Source organism: Sceloporus occidentalis, unplaced genomic scaffold (assembly GCF_023333645.1).
Source record: "Sceloporus occidentalis isolate IW3139 unplaced genomic scaffold, rSceOcc1.0.p SCAF_300, whole genome shotgun sequence".
Taxonomy (NCBI): Eukaryota; Metazoa; Chordata; class Lepidosauria; order Squamata; family Phrynosomatidae; genus Sceloporus; species Sceloporus occidentalis.
In genome coordinates, this window is record NW_028317280.1 from 611,461 (window position 1) to 631,478 (window position 20,018).

Genomic DNA, 20,018 nt, shown 5'->3' on the forward strand with positions numbered 1-20,018 from the left:
TCAATGCCCGCATTCTCCAGTTAATTATTTATACTTTATACATTTTCAATAATGTTGTGCTTAACGCTGGCAATAAATTGGAGGGAAACAAACTATATAGACCTTATGCTTTCCCACAGATTTTTCATGTGCTTTTCAAGTGTTTTCTTGGTTTCAGCAAGCCCATCAGTACATTACATGCAGCAAATACACTGTTTCCCTGTTTCACCTAAAACAAGGAACACTACAAGGGGAATTAGCTCAGATGGTAGAGGGCTCGCTTAGCATGCGAGAGGTAGCAGGATCAATGCCTGCATTATCCAGTTACTTTATTTATACTTTATAAATTTTCAATAATTTTGTGCTTAACGCTGGCAATAAATTGGAGGGAAACAAACTATATAGACCTTATGCTTTTCCACAGATTTTTCATGTGCTTTTCAAGTGTTTTCTTGGTTTCAGCAAGCCCATCAGTACATTACATGCAGCAAATACACTGTTTCCCTGTTTCACCGAAAACAAGGGACACTATCAAGGGGAATTAGCTCAAATGGTAGAGTGCTCGCTTAGCATGCGAGAGGTAGCAGGATCGATGCCTGCATTCTCCAGTTACTTTATTTATACTTTATAATTTTTCAATAATTTTGTGCTTAACGCTGGCAATAAATTGGAGGGAAACAAACTATATAGACCTTATGATTTTCCACAGATTTTTCATGTGCTTTTCAAGTGTTTTCTTGGTTTCATGTGTAATTAGAGCAGTACATGCAGCAAGCCCATCAGTACATTACTTGCAGCAAAAACAGTTTCCCTGTTTCACCTAAAAAGAAGAAAGGTATGTAGGGGAATTAGCTCAAATGGTAGAGCGCTCGCTTTGCATGCGAGAGGCAGCGGGATCAATGCCCGCATTCTCCAGTTAATTATTTATACTTTATACATTTTCAATAATGTTGTGCTTAACGCTGGCAATAAATTGGAGGGAAACAAACTATATAGACCTTATGCTTTCCCACAGATTTTTCATGTGCTTTTCAAGTGTTTTCTTGGTTTCAGCAAGCCCATCAGTACATTACATGCAGCAAATACACTGTTTCCCTGTTTCACCTAAAACAAGGAACACTACAAGGGGAATTAGCTCAGATGGTAGAGGGCTCGCTTAGCATGCGAGAGGTAGCAGGATCAATGCCTGCATTATCCAGTTACTTTATTTATACTTTATAAATTTTCAATAATTTTGTGCTTAACGCTGGCAATAAATTGGAGGGAAACAAACTATATAGACCTTATGCTTTTCCACAGATTTTTCATGTGCTTTTCAAGTGTTTTCTTGGTTTCAGCAAGCCCATCAGTACATTACATGCAGCAAATACACTGTTTCCCTGTTTCACCGAAAACAAGGGACACTATCAAGGGGAATTAGCTCAAATGGTAGAGTGCTCGCTTAGCATGCGAGAGGTAGCAGGATCGATGCCTGCATTCTCCAGTTACTTTATTTATACTTTATAAATTTTCAATAATTTTGTGCTTAACGCTGGCAATAAATTGCAGGGAAACAAACTATATAGACCTTATGATTTTCCACGGATTTTTCATGTGCTTTTCAAGTGTTTTCTTGGTTTCATGTGTAATTAGAGCAGTACATGCAGCAAGCCCATCAGTACATTACTTGCAGCAAATACAGTTTCCCTGTTTCACCTAAAAAGAAGAAAGGTGATACTATCAAGGGGAATTAGCTCAAATGGTAGAGTGCTCGCTTAGCATGCGAGAGGTAGCAGGATCAATGCCTGCATTCTCCAGTTACTTTATTTATACTTTATAAATTTTCAATAATTTTGTGCTTAACGCTGGCAATAAATTGCAGGGAAACATACTATATAGACCTTATGATTTTCCACAGATTTTTCATATGCTTTTCAAGTGTTTTCTTGGTTTCATGTGTAATTAGAGCAGTACATGCAGCAAGCCCATCAGTACATTACTTGCAGCAAATACACTGTTTCCCTGTTTCACCTAAAAGGTAGAAAGTTATGTAGGGGAATTAGCTCAAATAGTAGAGCGCTAGCATCATGATGACATCACAATGGGTTCATGATGACATCATCATGACGACATCATAATGGGTTCATGATGACATCATCATGATGACATCATCACAATGGTCATCATGATGACCTTAGGCTTTCCCACAGATTTTTCATGTGCTTTTTCAGTGTTTTCTTGGTTTCAAGTGTAATTAGAGCAGTACATGCAGCAAGCCCATCAGTACATTGCTTGCAGCAAATACACTGTTTCCCTGTTTCACCTAAAAGGTAGAAAGTTATGTAGGGCAATTAGCTCAAATGGTAGAGCGCTCGCTTTGCATGCGAGAGGCAGCGGGATCGATGCCCGCATTCTCCAGTTAATACTTTATACATTTTCAATAATGTTGTGCTTAACGCTGGCAATAAATTGGAGGGAAACAAACTATATAGACCTTATGCTTTCCCACAGATTTTTCATGTGCTTTTCAAGTGTTTTCTTGGTTTCAGCAAGCCCATCAGTACATTAAATGCAGCAAATACACTGTTTCCCTGTTTCACCTAAAACAAGGGACACTATCAAGGGGAATTAGCTCAGATGGTAGAGTGCTCGCTTAGCATGCGTCAGTTAGCAGGATCGAGGCCTGCATTATCCAGTTACTTTATTTATACTTTATAAATTTTCAATAATTTTGTGCTTAACGCTGGCAATAAATTGGAGGGAAACAAACTATATAGACCTTATGCTTTTCCACAGATTTTTCATGTGCTTTTCAAGTGTTTTCTTGGTTTCAGCAAGCCCATCAGTACGTTACATGCAGCAAATACACTGTTTCCCTGTTTCACCGAAAACAAGGGACACTATCAAGGGGAATTAGCTCAACTGGTAGAGTGCTCGCTTAGCATATGAGAGGTAGCAGGATCGATGCCTGCATTCTCCAGTTACTTTATTTATAAATTTTCAATAATTTTGTGCTTAACGCTGGCAATAAATTGGAGGGAAACAAACTATATAGACCTTATGCTTTTCCACAGATTTTTCATGTGCTTTTCAAGTGTTTTCTTGGTTTCATGTGTAATTAGAGCAGTACATGCAGCAAGCCATCAGTGCATTACTTGCAGCAAATACACTGTTTCCCTGTTTAACCTAAAAAGAAGAAAGGTATGTAGGGGAATTAGCTCAAATGGTAGAGTGCTCACTTAGCATCAAGGGGAATTAGCTCAGATGGTAGAGTGCTCGCTTAGCATGCGAGAGGTAGCAGGATCGATGCCTGCATTCTCCAGTTACTTTATTTATACTTTATAAATTTTCAATAATTTTGTGCTTAACGCTGGCAATAAATTGGAGGGAAACAAACTATATAGACCTTATGCTTTTCCACAGATTTTTCATGTGCTTTTCAAGTGTTTTCTTGGTTTCAGCAAGCCCATCAGTACATTACATGCAGCAAATACACTGTTTCCATGATTCACCTAAAACAAGGGACACTATCAAGGGGAATTAGCTCAAATGGTAGAGTGCTCGCTTAGCATGCGAGAGGTAGCAGGATCGATGCCTGCATTCTCCAGTTACATTATTTATACTTTATACATTTTCAATAATTTTGTGCTTAACGCTGGCAATAAATTGGAGGGAAACAAACTATATAGACCTTATGATTTTCCACAGATTTTTCATGTGCTTTCCAAGTGTTTTCTTGGTTTCATGTGTAATTAGAGCAGTACATGCAGCAAGCACATTAGTACATTACTTGCAGCAAATACACTGTTTCCCTGTTTCTCCTAAAACAAGGGACACTATCGAGGGGAATTAGCTCAAATGGTAGAGCGCTCGCTTAGCATGCGAGCGGTAGCAGGATCGATGCCTGCATTCTCCAGTTACTTTATTTATACTTTATAAATTTTCAATAATTTTGTGCTTAACGCTGGCAATAAATTGGAGGGAAACAAACTATATAGACCTTATGCTTTTCCACAGATTTTTCATGTGCTTTTCAAGTGTTTTCTTGGTTTCATGTGTAATTAGAGCAGTACATGCAGCAAGCCCATCAGTACATTACTTGCAGCAAATACACTGTTTCCCTGTTTCACCTAAAAGGTAGAAAGTTATGTAGGGGAATTAGCTCAAATAGTAGAGCGCTAGCATCATGATGACATCACAATGGGTTCATGATGACATCATCATGATGACATCACAATGGGTTCATGATGACATCATCACAATGGGTTCATGATGACATCATCATGACGACATCATAATGGGTTCATGATGATATCATCATGACAACATCATAATGGGTTCATGATGACATCATCATAATGGGTTAATGATGACATCATCATGATGTCATCGTAATGGGTTAATGAAGACATCATCATGATGTCATCGTAATGGGTTCATGATGACATCATCATGACGTCATCATAATGGGTTCATGATGACACCGTCATGATGACATCATAATGGGTGCATGATGACATAATAATGGGTTCATGATGACATCATCATGACGACATCATAATTAGTTCATGATGACATCATCATGACGACATCATAATGGGTTCGTGGTGACATCATCACAATGGGTTCATAATGACATCATCATAATGGGTTCATAATGACATCATCATGACAACATCATAATGGGTTCATGATGACATTATCATGACGACATCATAAAGGGTTCATGATGACATCATCATGACGACATCATAATGGGTTCATGATGACATCATCATGACATCATAATGGGTTCATGATGACATCATCATGGCAACATCATAATGGGTTCATGATGACATCATCATGACAACATCATAATGGGTTTATGATGACATCATCATGATGACATCACAATGTGTTCATGATGACATCATCATAATGGGTTCATGGTGACATCATCACGACGACATCATAATGGGTTCATGATGACATCATCATGAAACCATCATAATAGGTTCATGATGACATCATTATAATGGGTTCATGATGACATCATTATGACATCATAATGGGTTCATGATGACATCATCATGACAACATCATAATGGGTTCATGATGACATCATCATGACAACATCATAATGGGTTCATGATGACATTATCATGACGACATCATAAAGGGTTCATGATGACATAATGATAATGGGTTCATGATGACATCATGACGACATCATAATGGGTTCATGATGACATCATCATGACGACATCATAATGGGTTCATGATGACATCATCATGACGACATCATAATGGGTTCATGATGACATCATCATGGTAACATCATAATGGTTTCATGATGACGACATCATAATGGGTTCATGATGACGACATCATAATGGGTTCATGATGACGACATCATAATGGGTTTATGATGACATCATCATGATGACATCACAATGTGTTCATGATGACATCATCATAGTGGGTTTATGATGACATCATCATGGCGACATCATAATGGGTTCATGATGACATCATCATGATGACATCATCACAATGGTCATCATGATGACCTTATGCTTTCCCACAGATTTTTCATGTGCTTTTCAAGTGTTTTCTTGGTTTCATGTGTAATTAGAGCAGTACATGCAGCAAGCCCATCAGTACATTTCTTGCAGCAAATACACTGTTTCCCAGTTTCAACTAAAATGTAGAAAGTTATGTAGGGGAATTAGCTCAAATGGTAGAGCGCTCGCTTTGCATGCGAGAGGCAGCGGGATCAATGGCCGCATTCTCCAGTTAATTATTTAAACTTTATACATTTTCAATAATGTTGTGCTTAACGCTGGCAATAAATTGGAGGGAAACAAACTATATAGACCTTATGCTTTCCCACAGATTTTTCATGTGCTTTACAAGTGTTTTCTTGGTCATCATCATGATGTCATCGTAATGGGTTCATGATGACATCGTCATGATGACATCATAATGGGTGCATGATGACATAATAATGGGTTCATGATGACATCAGCATGATGACATCATAATTAGTTCATGATGACATCATCATGACGACATCATAATGGGTTCGTGGTGACATCATCACAATTTGTTCATAATGACATCATCATAAAGGGTTCATAATGACATCATCATGGCGACATCATAATGGGTTCATGATGACATCATCATGATGACATAATCACAATGGTCATCATGATGACCTTATGCTTTCTCACAGATTTTTCATGTGCTTTTCAAGTGTTTTCTTGGTTTCATGTGTAATTAGAGCAGTACATGCAGCAAGCCCATCAGTACATTTCTTGCAGCAAATACCCTGTTTCCCTGTTTCACCTAAAAGGTAGAAAGTTATGTTGGGGAATTAGTTCAAATGGTAAAACGCTCGCTTAGCATGCGAGAGGCAGTGGGATCAATGCCCGCATGCTCCAGGTAATTAGTTATACTTTATACATTTTCAATAATGTTTTGCTTAACGCTGGCAATAAATTGGAGAGAAACAAACTATATAGACCTTATGCTGTCCCACAGATTTTTCATGTGCTTTTCAAGTGTTTTCTTGGTTTCAGCAAGCCCATCAGTACATTACATGCAGCAAATACACTGTTTCCCTGTTTCACCTAAAACAAGGGACGCTATCAAGGGGAATTAGCTCAGATGGTAGAGTGCTCACTTAGCATGCGAGAGGTAGCAGGATCGATGCCTGCATTCTCCAGTTACTTTATTTATACTTTATAAATTTTCAATAATTTTGTGCTTAACGCTGGCAATAAATTGGAGGGAAACAAACTATATAGACGTTATGATTTTCCACAGATTTTTCATGTGCTTTTCAATTGTTTTCTTGGTTTCATGTGTAATTAGAGCAGTACATGCAGCAAGCACATCAGTACATTACTTGCAGCAAATACACTGTTTCCTTGCTTCTCCTAAAACAAGGGACACTGTCAGGGGGAATTAGCTCAAATGGTAGAGTGCTCGCTTAGCATGCGAGAGGTAGCAGGATCGATGCCTGCATTCTCCAGTTACTTTATTTATACTTTATAAATTTTCAATAATTTTGTGCTTAACGCTGGCAATAAATTGGAGGGAAACAAACTATATAGACCTTATGCTTTTCCACAGATTTTTCATGTGCTTTTCAAGTGTTTTCTTGGTTTCATGTGTAATTAGAGCAGTACATGCAGCAAGCCCATCAGTACATTACTTGCAGCAAATACACTGTTTCCCTGTTTCACCTAAAAGGTAGAAAGTTATGTAGGGGAATTAGCTCAAATAGTAGAGCGCTAGCATCATGATGACATCACAATGGGTTCATGATGACATCATCATGATGACATCACAATGGGTTCATGATGAGATCATCACAATGGGTTCATGATGACATCATCATGATGACATCATAATGGGTTCATGATGATATCATCATGACAACATCATAATGGGTTCATGATGACATCATCATAATGGGTTCATGATGACATCATCATGATGTCATCGTAATGGGTTAATGAAGACATCATCATGATGTCATCGTAATGGGTTCATGATGACATCATCATGATGTCATCATAATGGGTTCATGATGACATCGTCATGATGACATCATAATGGGTGCATGATGACATAATAATGGGTTCATGATGACATCATCATGACGACATCATAATTAGTTCATGATGACATCATCATGACGACATCATAATGGGTTCGTGGTGACATCATCACAATGGGTTCATAATGACATCATCATAATGGGTTCATAATGACATCATCATGACAACATCATAATGGGTTCATGATGACATTATCATGACGACATCATAAAGGGTTCATGATGACATCATCATGACGACATCATAATGGGTTCATGATGACATCATCATGACATCATAATGGGTTCATGATGACATCATCATGGCAACATCATAATGGGTTCATGATGACATCATCATGACAACATCATAATGGGTTTATGATGACATCATCATGATGACATCACAATGTGTTCATGATGACATCATCATAATGGGTTCATGGTGACATCATCACGACGACATCATAATGGGTTCATGATGACATCATCATGAAACCATCATAATAGGTTCATGATGACATCATCATAATGGGTTCATGATGACGTCATGATGACATCATAATGGGTTCATGATGACATCATCATGACAACATCATAATGGGTTCATGATGACATCATCATAATGGGTTCATGATGACGTCATGATGACATCATAATGGGTTCATGATGACATCATCATGACAACATCATAATGGGTTCATGATGACATTATCATGACGACATCATAAAGGGTTCATGATGACATAATCATAATGGGTTCATGATGACATCATGACGACATCATAATGGGTTCATGATGACATCATCATGACGACATCATAATGGGTTCATGATGACATCATCATGACGACATCATAATGCGTTCATGATGACATCATCATGGCGACATCATAATGGGTTCATGATGACATCATCATGATGACATCATCACAATGGTCATCATGATGACCTTATGCTTTCCCACAGATTTTTCATGTGCTTTTCAAGTGTTTTCTTGGTTTCATGTGTAATTAGAGCAGTACATGCAGCAAGCCCATCAGTACATTTCTTGCAGCAAATACACTGTTTCCCAGTTTCAACTAAAAAGTAGAACGTTATGTAGGGGAATTAGCTCAAATTGTAGAGCGCTCGCTTTGCATGCGAGAGGCAGCGGGATCAATGCCCGCATTCTCCAGTTAATTATTTATACTTTATACATTTTCAATAATGTTGTGCTTAACGCTGGCAATAAATTGGAGGGAAACAAACTATATAGACCTTATGCTTTCCCACAGATTTTTCATGTGCTTTTCAAGTGTTTTCTTGGTTTCAGCAAGCCCATCAGTACATTACATGCAGCAAATACACTGTTTCCCTGTTTCTCCTAAAACAAGGGACACTATCAAGGGGAATTAGCTCAGATGGTAGAGTGCTCGCTTAGCATGCGAGAGGTAGCGGGATCGATGCCTGCATTCTCCAGTTACTTTATTTATACTTTATAAATTTTCAATAATTTTGTGCTTAACGCTGGCAATAAATTGGAGGGAAACAAACTATATAGACCTTATGCTTTTCCACAGATTTTTCATGTGCTTTTCAAGTGTTTTCTTGGTTTCAGCAAGCCCATCAGTACATTACATGCAGCAAATACACTGTTTCCCTGTTTCACCTAAAACAAGGGGCACTATCAAGGGGAATTAGCTCAGATGGTAGAGTGCTCGCTTAGCATGCGAGAGGTAGCGGGATCGATGCCTGCATTCTCCAGTTACTTTATTTATACTTTATAAATTTTCAATAATTTTGTGCTTAACGCTGGCAATAAATTGGAGGGAAACAAACTATATAGACCTTATGCTTTTCGACAGATTTTTCATGTGCTTTTCAAGTGTTTTCTTGGTTTCATGTGTAATTAGAGCAGTACATGCAGCAAACCCATCAGTACATTACTTGCAGCAAATACACTGTTTCCCTGTTTCACCTAAAAGGTAGAAAGTTATGTAGGGGAATTAGCTCAAATAGTAGAGCGCTAGCATCATGATGACATCACAATGGGTTCATGATGACATCATCATGACGACATCATAATGGGTTCATGATGACATCATCATGGTAACATCATAATGGTTTCATGATGACGACATCATAATGGGTTCATGATGACGACATCATAATGGGTTCATGATGACGACATCATAATGGGTTTATGATGACATCATCATGATGACATCACAATGTGTTCATGATGACATCATCATAGTGGGTTTATGATGACATCATCATGACGACATCATAATGGGTTCGTGATGACATCATCATGATGACATCATAACAATGGTCATCATGATGACCTTATGCTTTCCCACAGATTTTTCATGTGCTTTTCCAGTGTTTTCTTGGTTTCATGTGTAATTAGAGCAGTACATGCAGCAAGCCCATCAGTACATTTCTTGCAGCAAATACACTGTTTCCCTGTTTCACCTAAAAGGTAGAAAACTATGTAGGGGAATTAGCTCAAATGGTAGAGTGCTCGCTTTGCATGCGAGAGGCAGCAGGATCAATGCCCCCATTCTCCAGTTAATTATTTATACTTTATACATTTTCAATAATGTTGTGCTTAACGCTGGCAATAAACTGGAGGGAAACAAACTATATAGACCTTATGCTTTCCCACAGATTTTTCATGTGCTTTTCAAGTGTTTTCTTGGTCATCATCATGATGTCATCGTAATGGGTTCATGATGACATCGTCATGATGACATCATAATGGGTGCATGATGACATAATAATGGGTTCATGATGACATCAGCATGATGACATCATAATTAGTTCATGATGACATCATCATGACGACATCATAATGGGTTCGTGGTGACATCATCACAATTTGTTCATAATGACATCATCATAAAGGGTTCATAATGACATCATCATGACGACATCATAATGGGTTCATGATGACATCATCATAATGGGTTCATAATGACATCATGATGACATCATAATGGGTTCATGATGACATCATCATGACAACATCATAATGGGTTCATGATGACATCATCATGACAACATCATAATGGGTTCATGATGACATTATCATGACGACATCATAAAGGGTTCATGATGACATAATCATAATGGGTTCATGATGACATCATGACGACATCATAATGGGTTCATGATGACATCATCATGACGACATCATAATGGGTTCATGATGACATCATCATGACGACATCATAATGGGTTCATGATGACATCATCATGGTAACATCATAATGGTTTCATGATGACGACATCATAATGGGTTCATGATGACGACATCATAATGGGTTCATGATGACGACATCATAATGGGTTTATGATGACATCATCATGATGACATCACAATGTGTTCATGATGACATCATCATAGTGGGTTTATGATGACATCATCATGGCGACATCATAATGGGTTCATGATGACATCATCATGATGACATCATCACAATGGTCATCATGATGACCTTATGCTTTCCCACAGATTTTTCATGTGCTTTTCAAGTGTTTTCTTGGTTTCATGTGTAATTAGAGCAGTACATGCAGCAAGCCCATCAGTACATTTCTTGCAGCAAATACACTGTTTCCCAGTTTCAACAAAAATGTAGAAAGTTATGTAGGGGAATTAGCTCAAATGGTAGAGCCCTCCCTTTGCATGCGAGAGGCAGCGGGATCAATGCCTGCATTCTCCAGTTAATTATTTATACTTTATACATTTTCAATAATGTTGTGCTTAACGCTGGCAATAAATTGGAGGGAAACAAACTATATAGACCTTATGCTTTCCCACAGATTTTTCATGTGCTTTTCAAGTGTTTTCTTGGTTTCAGCAAGCCCATCAGTACATTACATGCAGCAAATACACTGTTTCCCTGTTTCTCCTAAAACAAGGGACACTATCAAGGGGAATTAGCTCAGATGGTAGAGTGCTCGCTTAGCATGCGAGAGGTAGCGGGATCGATGCCTGCATTCTCCAGTTACTTTATTTATACTTTATAAATTTTCAATAATTTTGTGCTTAACGCTGGCAATAAATTGGAGGGAAACAAACTATATAGACCTTATGCTTTTCCACAGATTTTTCATGTGCTTTTCAAGTGTTTTCTTGGTTTCAGCAAGCCCATCAGTACATTACATGCAGCAAATACACTGTTTCCCTGTTTCACCTAAAACAAGGGGCACTATCAAGGGGAATTAGCTCAGATGGTAGAGTGCTCGCTTAGCATGCGAGAGGTAGCGGGATCGATGCCTGCATTCTCCAGTTACTTTATTTATACTTTATAAATTTTCAATAATTTTGTGCTTAACGCTGGCAATAAATTGGAGGGAAACAAACTATATAGACCTTATGCTTTTCGACAGATTTTTCATGTGCTTTTCAAGTGTTTTCTTGGTTTCATGTGTAATTAGAGCAGTACATGCAGCAAACCCATCAGTACATTACTTGCAGCAAATACACTGTTTCCCTGTTTCACCTAAAAGGTAGAAAGTTATGTAGGGGAATTAGCTCAAATAGTAGAGCGCTAGCATCATGATGACATCACAATGGGTTCATGATGACATCATCATGACGACATCATAATGGGTTCATGATGACATCATCATGGTAACATCATAATGGTTTCATGATGACGACATCATAATGGGTTCATGATGACGACATCATAATGGGTTCATGATGACGACATCATAATGGGTTTATGATGACATCATCATGATGACATCACAATGTGTTCATGATGACATCATCATAGTGGGTTTATGATGACATCATCATGACGACATCATAATGGGTTCGTGATGACATCATCATGATGACATCATAACAATGGTCATCATGATGACCTTATGCTTTCCCACAGATTTTTCATGTGCTTTTCCAGTGTTTTCTTGGTTTCATGTGTAATTAGAGCAGTACATGCAGCAAGCCCATCAGTACATTTCTTGCAGCAAATACACTGTTTCCCTGTTTCACCTAAAAGGTAGAAAACTATGTAGGGGAATTAGCTCAAATGGTAGAGTGCTCGCTTTGCATGCGAGAGGCAGCAGGATCAATGCCCCCATTCTCCAGTTAATTATTTATACTTTATACATTTTCAATAATGTTGTGCTTAACGCTGGCAATAAATTGGAGGGAAACAAACTATATAGACCTTATGCTTTCCCACAGATTTTTCATGTGCTTTTCAAGTGTTTTCTTGGTCATCATCATGATGTCATCGTAATGGGTTCATGATGACATCGTCATGATGACATCATAATGGGTGCATGATGACATAATAATGGGTTCATGATGACATCAGCATGATGACATCATAATTAGTTCATGATGACATCATCATGACGACATCATAATGGGTTCGTGGTGACATCATCACAATTTGTTCATAATGACATCATCATAAAGGGTTCATAATGACATCATCATGACGACATCATAATGGGTTCATGATGACATCATCATAATGGGTTCATAATGACATCATGATGACATCATAATGGGTTCATGATGACATCATCATGACAACATCATAATGGGTTCATGATGACATCATCATGACAACATCATAATGGGTTCATGATGACATTATCATGACGACATCATAAAGGGTTCATGATGACATAATCATAATGGGTTCATGATGACATCATGACGACATCATAATGGGTTCATGATGACATCATCATGACGACATCATAATGGGTTCATGATGACATCATCATGACGACATCATAATGGGTTCATGATGACATCATCATGGTAACATCATAATGGTTTCATGATGACGACATCATAATGGGTTCATGATGACGACATCATAATGGGTTCATGATGACGACATCATAATGGGTTTATGATGACATCATCATGATGACATCACAATGTGTTCATGATGACATCATCATAGTGGGTTTATGATGACATCATCATGGCGACATCATAATGGGTTCATGATGACATCATCATGATGACATCATCACAATGGTCATCATGATGACCTTATGCTTTCCCACAGATTTTTCATGTGCTTTTCAAGTGTTTTCTTGGTTTCATGTGTAATTAGAGCAGTACATGCAGCAAGCCCATCAGTACATTTCTTGCAGCAAATACACTGTTTCCCAGTTTCAACAAAAATGTAGAAAGTTATGTAGGGGAATTAGCTCAAATGGTAGAGCCCTCCCTTTGCATGCGAGAGGCAGCGGGATCAATGCCTGCATTCTCCAGTTAATTATTTATACTTTATACATTTTCAATAATGTTGTGCTTAACGCTGGCAATAAATTGGAGGGAAACAAACTATATAGACCTTATGCTTTCCCACAGATTTTTCATGTGTTTTTCAAGTGTTTTCTTGGTTTCAGCAAGCCCATCAGTACATTACATGCAGCAAATACACTGTTTCCCTGTTTCACCTAAAACAAGGGACACCATCAAGGGGAATTAGCTCAGATGGTAGAGTGCTCGCTTAGCATGCGAGAGGTAGCGGGATCGATGCCTGCATTCTCCAGCTACTTTATTTATACTTTATAAATTTTCAATAATTTTGTGCTTAACGCTGGCAATAAATTGGAGGGAAACAAACTATATAGACCTTATGCTTTTCCACAGATTTTTCATGTGCTTTTCAAGTGTTTTCTTGGTTTCATGTGTAATTAGAGCAGTACATGCAGCAAGCCCATCAGTGCATTACTTGCAGCAAATACACTGTTTCCCTGTTTCTCCTAAAACAAGGATCACTATCAAGGGGAATTAGCTCAAATGGTAGAGTGCTTGCTTAGCATGCGAGAGGTAGCAGGATCAATGCGTGCATTCTCCAGTTACTTTATTTATACTTTATAAATTTTCAATAATTTTGTGCTTAACGCTGGCAATAAATTGGAGGGAAACAAACTATATAGACCTTATGCTTTTCCACAGATTTTTCATGTGCTTTTCAAGTGTTTTCTTGGTTTCAGCAAGCCCATCAGTACATTACATGCAGCAAATACACTGTTTCCATGTTTCACCTAAAACAAGGGACACTATCAAGGGGAATTAGCTCAAATGGTAGAGTGCTCGCTTAGCATGCGAGAGGTAGCAGGATCGATGCCTGCATTCTCCAGTTACATTATTTATACTTTATACATTTTCAATAATTTTGTGCTTAACGCTGGCAATAAATTGGAGGGAAACAAACTATATAGACCTTATGATTTTCCACAGATTTTTCATGTGCTTTTCAAGTGTTTTCTTGGTTTCATGTGTAATTAGAGCAGTACATGCAGCAAGCACATCAGTACATTACTTGCAGCAAATACACTGTTTCCCTGTTTCTCCTAAAACGAGGGACACTATCAAGGGGAATTAGCTCAAATGGTAGAGCGCTCGCTTAGCATGCGAGAGGTAGCAGGATCGATGCCTGCATTCTCCAGTTACTTTATTTATACTTTATAAATTTTCAATAATTTTGTGCTTAACGCTGGCAATAAATTGGAGGGAAACAAACTAGATAGACCTTATGCTTTTCCACAGATTTTTCATGTGCTTTTCAAGTGTTTTCTTGGTTTCATGTGTAATTAGAGCAGTACATGCAGCAAGCCCATCAGTACATTACTTGCAGCAAATACACTGTTTCCCTGTTTCACCTAAAAGGTAGAAAGTTATGTAGGGGAATTAGCTCAAATAGTAGAGCGCTAGCATCATGATGACATCACAATGGGTTCATGATGACATCATCATGATGACATCACAATGGGTTCATGATGACATCATCACAATGGGTTCATGATGACATCATCATGACGACATCATAATGGGTTCATGATGATATCATCATGACAACATCATAATGGGTTCATGATGACATCATCATAATGGGTTAATGATGACATCATCATGATGTCATCGTAATGGGTTAATGAAGACATCATCATGATGTCATCGTAATGGGTTCATGATGACATCATCATGACGTCATCATAATGGGTTCATGATGACATCGTCATGATGACATCATAATGGGTGCATGATGACATAATAATGGGTTCATGATGACATCATCATGATGACATCATAATTAGTTCATGATGACATCATCATGACGACATCATAATGGGTTCGTGGTGACATCATCACAATGGGTTCATAATGACATCATCATAATGGGTTCATAATGACATCATCATGACAACATCATAATGGGTTCATGATGACATTATCATGACGACATCATAAAGGGTTCATGATGACATCATCATGACGACATCATAATGGGTTCATGATGACATCATCATGATGACATCATAATGGGTTCATGATGACATCATCATGGCAACATCATAATGGGTTCATGATGACATCATCATGACAACATCATAATTTGTTTAAGATGACATCATCATGATGACATCACAATGTGTTCATGATGACATCATCATAATGGGTTCATGGTGCCATCATCACGACGACTTCATAATGGGTTCATGATGACATCATCATGAAACCATCATAATAGGTTCATGATGACATCATCATAATGGGTTCATGATGACATCATCATGACATCATAATGGGTTCATGATGACATCATCATGACAACATCATAATGGGTTCATGATGACATCATCATGACAACATCATAATGGGTTCATGATGACATTATCATGACGACATCATAAAGGGTTCATGATGACATAATCATAATGGGTTCATGATGACATCATGACGACATCATAATGGGTTCATGATGACATCATCATGACGACATCATAATGGGTTCATGATGACATCATCATGACGACATCATAATGGGTTCATGATGACATCATCATGGTAACATCATAATGGTTTCATGATGACGACATCATAATGGGTTCATGATGACGACATCATAATGGGTTCATGATGACGACATCATAATGGGTTTATGATGACATCATCATGATGACATCACAATGTGTTCATGATGACATCATCATAGTGGGTTTATGATGACATCATCATGGCGACATCATAATGGGTTCATGATGACATCATCATGATGACATCATCACAATGGTCATCATAATGACCTTATGCTTTCCCACAGATTTTTCATGTGCTTTTCAAGTGTTTTCTTGGTTTCATGTGTAATTAGAGCAGTACATGCAGCAAGCCCATCAGTACATTTCTTGCAGCAAATACACTGTTTCCCAGTTTCAACTAAAAGGTAGAAAGTTATGTAGGGGAATTAGCTCAAATGGTAGAGCGCTCGCTTTGCATGCGAGAGGCAGCGGGATCAATGCCCGCATTCTCCAGTTAATTATTTATACTTTATACATTTTCAATAATGTTGTGCTTAACGCTGGCAATAAATTGGAGGGAAACAAACTATATAGACCTTATGCTTTCCCACAGATTTTTCATGTGCTTTTCAAGTGTTTTCTTGGTTTCAGCAAGCCCATCAGTACATTACATGCAGCAAATACACTGTTTCCCTGTGTCACCTAAAACAAGGGACACCACTATCAAGGGGAATTAGCTCGGATGGTAGAGTGCTCGCTTAGCATGCGAGAGGTAGCGGGATCGATGCCTGCATTCTCCAGTTACTTTATCTATACTTTATAAATTTTCAATAATTTTGTGCTTAACGCTGGCAATAAATTGGAGGGAAACCAACTATATAGACCTTATGCTTTTCCACAGATTTTTCATGTGCTTTTCAAGTGTTTTCTTGGTTTCATGTGTAATTAGAGCAGTACATGCAGCAAGCCATCAGTGCATTACTTGCAGCAAATACACTGTTTCCCTGTTTAACCTAAAAAGAAGAAAGGTATGTAGGGGAATTAGCTCAAATGGTAGAGTGCTCACTTAGCATCAAGGGGAATTAGCTCAGATGGTAGAGTGCTCGCTTAGCATGCGAGAGGTAGCAGGATCGATGCCTGCATTCTCCAGTTACTTTATTTATACTTTATAAATTTTCAATAATTTTGTGCTTAACGCTGGCAATAAATTGGAGGGAAACAAACTATATAGACCTTATGCTTTTCCACAGATTTTTCATGTGCTTTTCAAGTGTTTTCTTGGTTTCAGCAAGCCCATCAGTACATTACATGCAGCAAATACACTGTTTCCCTGTTTCACCGAAAACAAGGGACACTATCAAGGGGAATTAGCTCAAATGGTAGAGTGCTTGCTTAGCATGCGAGAGGTAGCAGGATCGATGCCTGCATTCTCCAGTTACATTATTTATACTTTATACATTTTCAATAATTTTGTGCTTAAAGCTGGCAATAAATTGGAGGGAAACAAACTATATAGACCTTATGATTTTCCACAGATTTTTCATGTGCTTTCCAAGTGTTTTCTTGGTTTCATGTGTAATTAGAGCAGTACATGCAGCAAGCACATCAGTACATTACTTGCAGCAAATACACTGTTTCCCTGTTTCTCCTAAAACAAGGGACACTATCGAGGGGAATTAGCTCAAATGGTAGAGCGCTCGCTTAGCATGCAAGCGGTAGCAGGATCGATGCCTGCATTCTCCAGTTACTTTATTTATACTTTATAAATTTTCAATAATTTTGTGCTTAACGCTGGCAATAAATTGGAGGGAAACAAACTATATAGACCTTATGCTTTTCCACAGATTTTTCATGTGCTTTTCAAGTGTTTTCTTGGTTTCATGTGTAATTAGAGCAGTACATGCAGCAAGCCCATCAGTACATTACTTGCAGCAAATACACTGTTTCCCTGTTTCACCTAAAAGGTAGAAAGTTATGTAGGGGAATTAGCTCAAATAGTAGAGCGCTAGCATCATGATGACATCACAATGGGTTCATGATGACATCATCATGATGACATCACAATGGGTTCATGATGACATCATCACAATGGGTTCATGATGACATCATCATGGCGACATCATAATGGGTTCATGATGATATCATCATGACAACATCATAATGGGTTCATGATGACATCATCATAATGGGTTAATGATGACATCATCATGATGTCATCGTAATGGGTTAATGAAGACATCATCATGATGTCATCGTAATGGGTTCATGATGACATCATCATGACGTCATCATAATGGGTTCATGATGACATCGTCATGATGACATCATAATGGGTGCATGATGACATAATAATGGGTTCATGATGACATCATCATGACGACATCATAATTAGTTCATGATAACATCATCATGACGACATCATAATGGGTTCGTGGTGACATCATCACAATGGGTTCATAATGACATCATCATAATGGGTTCATGATGACATCATCATGACGACATCATAATGGGTTCATGATGACATTATCATGACGACATCATAAAGGGTTCATGATGACATCATCATGACGACATCATAATGGGTTCATGATGACATCATCATGATGACATCATAATGGGTTCATGATGACATCATCATGGCAACATCATAATGGGTTCATGATGACATCATCATGACAACATCATAATGGGTTTATGATGACATCATCATGATGACATCACAATGTGTTCATGATGACATCATCATAATGGGTTCATGATGACATCATCACGACGACATCATAATGGGTTCATGATGACATCATCATGAAACCATCATAATAGGTTCATGATGACATCATCATAATGGGTTCATGATGACATCATGATGACATCATAATGGGTTCATGATGACATCATCATGACAACATCATAATGGGTTCATGATGACATCATCATGACAACATCATAATGGGTTCATGATGACATTATCATGACGACATCATAAAGGGTTCATGATAACATAATCATAATGGGTTCATGATGACATCATGACGACATCATAATGGGTTCATGATGACATCATCATGACGACATCATAATTGGTTCATGATGACATCATCATGACGACATCATAATGGGTTCATGATGACATCATCATGGTAACATCATAATGGGTTCATGATGACGACATCATAATGGGTTCATGATGACGACATCATAATGGGTTCATGATGACGACATCATAATGGGTTCATGATGACGACATCATAATGGGTTTATGATGACATCATCATGATGACATCACAATGTGTTCATGATGACATCATCATAGTGGGTTTATGATGACATCATCATGACGACATCATAATGGGTTCATGATGACATCATCATGATGACATCATCACAATGGTCATCATGATGACCTTAGGCTTTCCCACAGATTTTTCATGTGCTTTTTCAGTGTTTTCTTGGTTTCAAGTGTAATTAGAGCAGTACATGCAGCAAGCCCATCAGTACATTGCTTGCAGCAAATACACTGTTTCCCTGTTTCACCTAAAAGGTAGAAAGTTATGTAGGGCAATTAGCTCAAATGGTAGAGCGCTCGCTTTGCATGCAAGAGGCATCGGGATCAATGCCCGCGTTCTACAGTTAATTATTTATACTTTATACATTTTCAATAATGTTGTCCTTAACGCTGGCAATA

General features: G+C 38.0%; 5 non-coding genes across 5 annotated transcripts; all 5 read left to right on the forward strand.

Annotated features, from left to right (window-relative positions):
* The first annotated feature begins 821 nt into the window (after positions 1 to 821).
* TRNAA-UGC (transfer RNA alanine (anticodon UGC)) lies at positions 822 to 894 on the forward strand. Its single transcript has one exon. It is a non-coding gene; the product is annotated as a tRNA-Ala (tRNA).
* A 2,313-nt stretch (positions 895 to 3,207) lies between these two features.
* Positions 3,208 to 3,280, forward strand: TRNAA-AGC (transfer RNA alanine (anticodon AGC)). Its single transcript has one exon. It is a non-coding gene; the product is annotated as a tRNA-Ala (tRNA).
* Positions 3,281 to 14,906: 11,626 nt separating this feature from the next.
* Positions 14,907 to 14,979, forward strand: TRNAA-AGC (transfer RNA alanine (anticodon AGC)). The gene has a single exon. It is a non-coding gene; the product is annotated as a tRNA-Ala (tRNA).
* A 1,791-nt stretch (positions 14,980 to 16,770) lies between these two features.
* TRNAA-UGC (transfer RNA alanine (anticodon UGC)) lies at positions 16,771 to 16,843 on the forward strand. The gene has a single exon. It is a non-coding gene; the product is annotated as a tRNA-Ala (tRNA).
* A 563-nt stretch (positions 16,844 to 17,406) lies between these two features.
* TRNAA-AGC (transfer RNA alanine (anticodon AGC)) lies at positions 17,407 to 17,479 on the forward strand. The gene has a single exon. It is a non-coding gene; the product is annotated as a tRNA-Ala (tRNA).
* Positions 17,480 to 20,018: the final 2,539 nt, after the last annotated feature.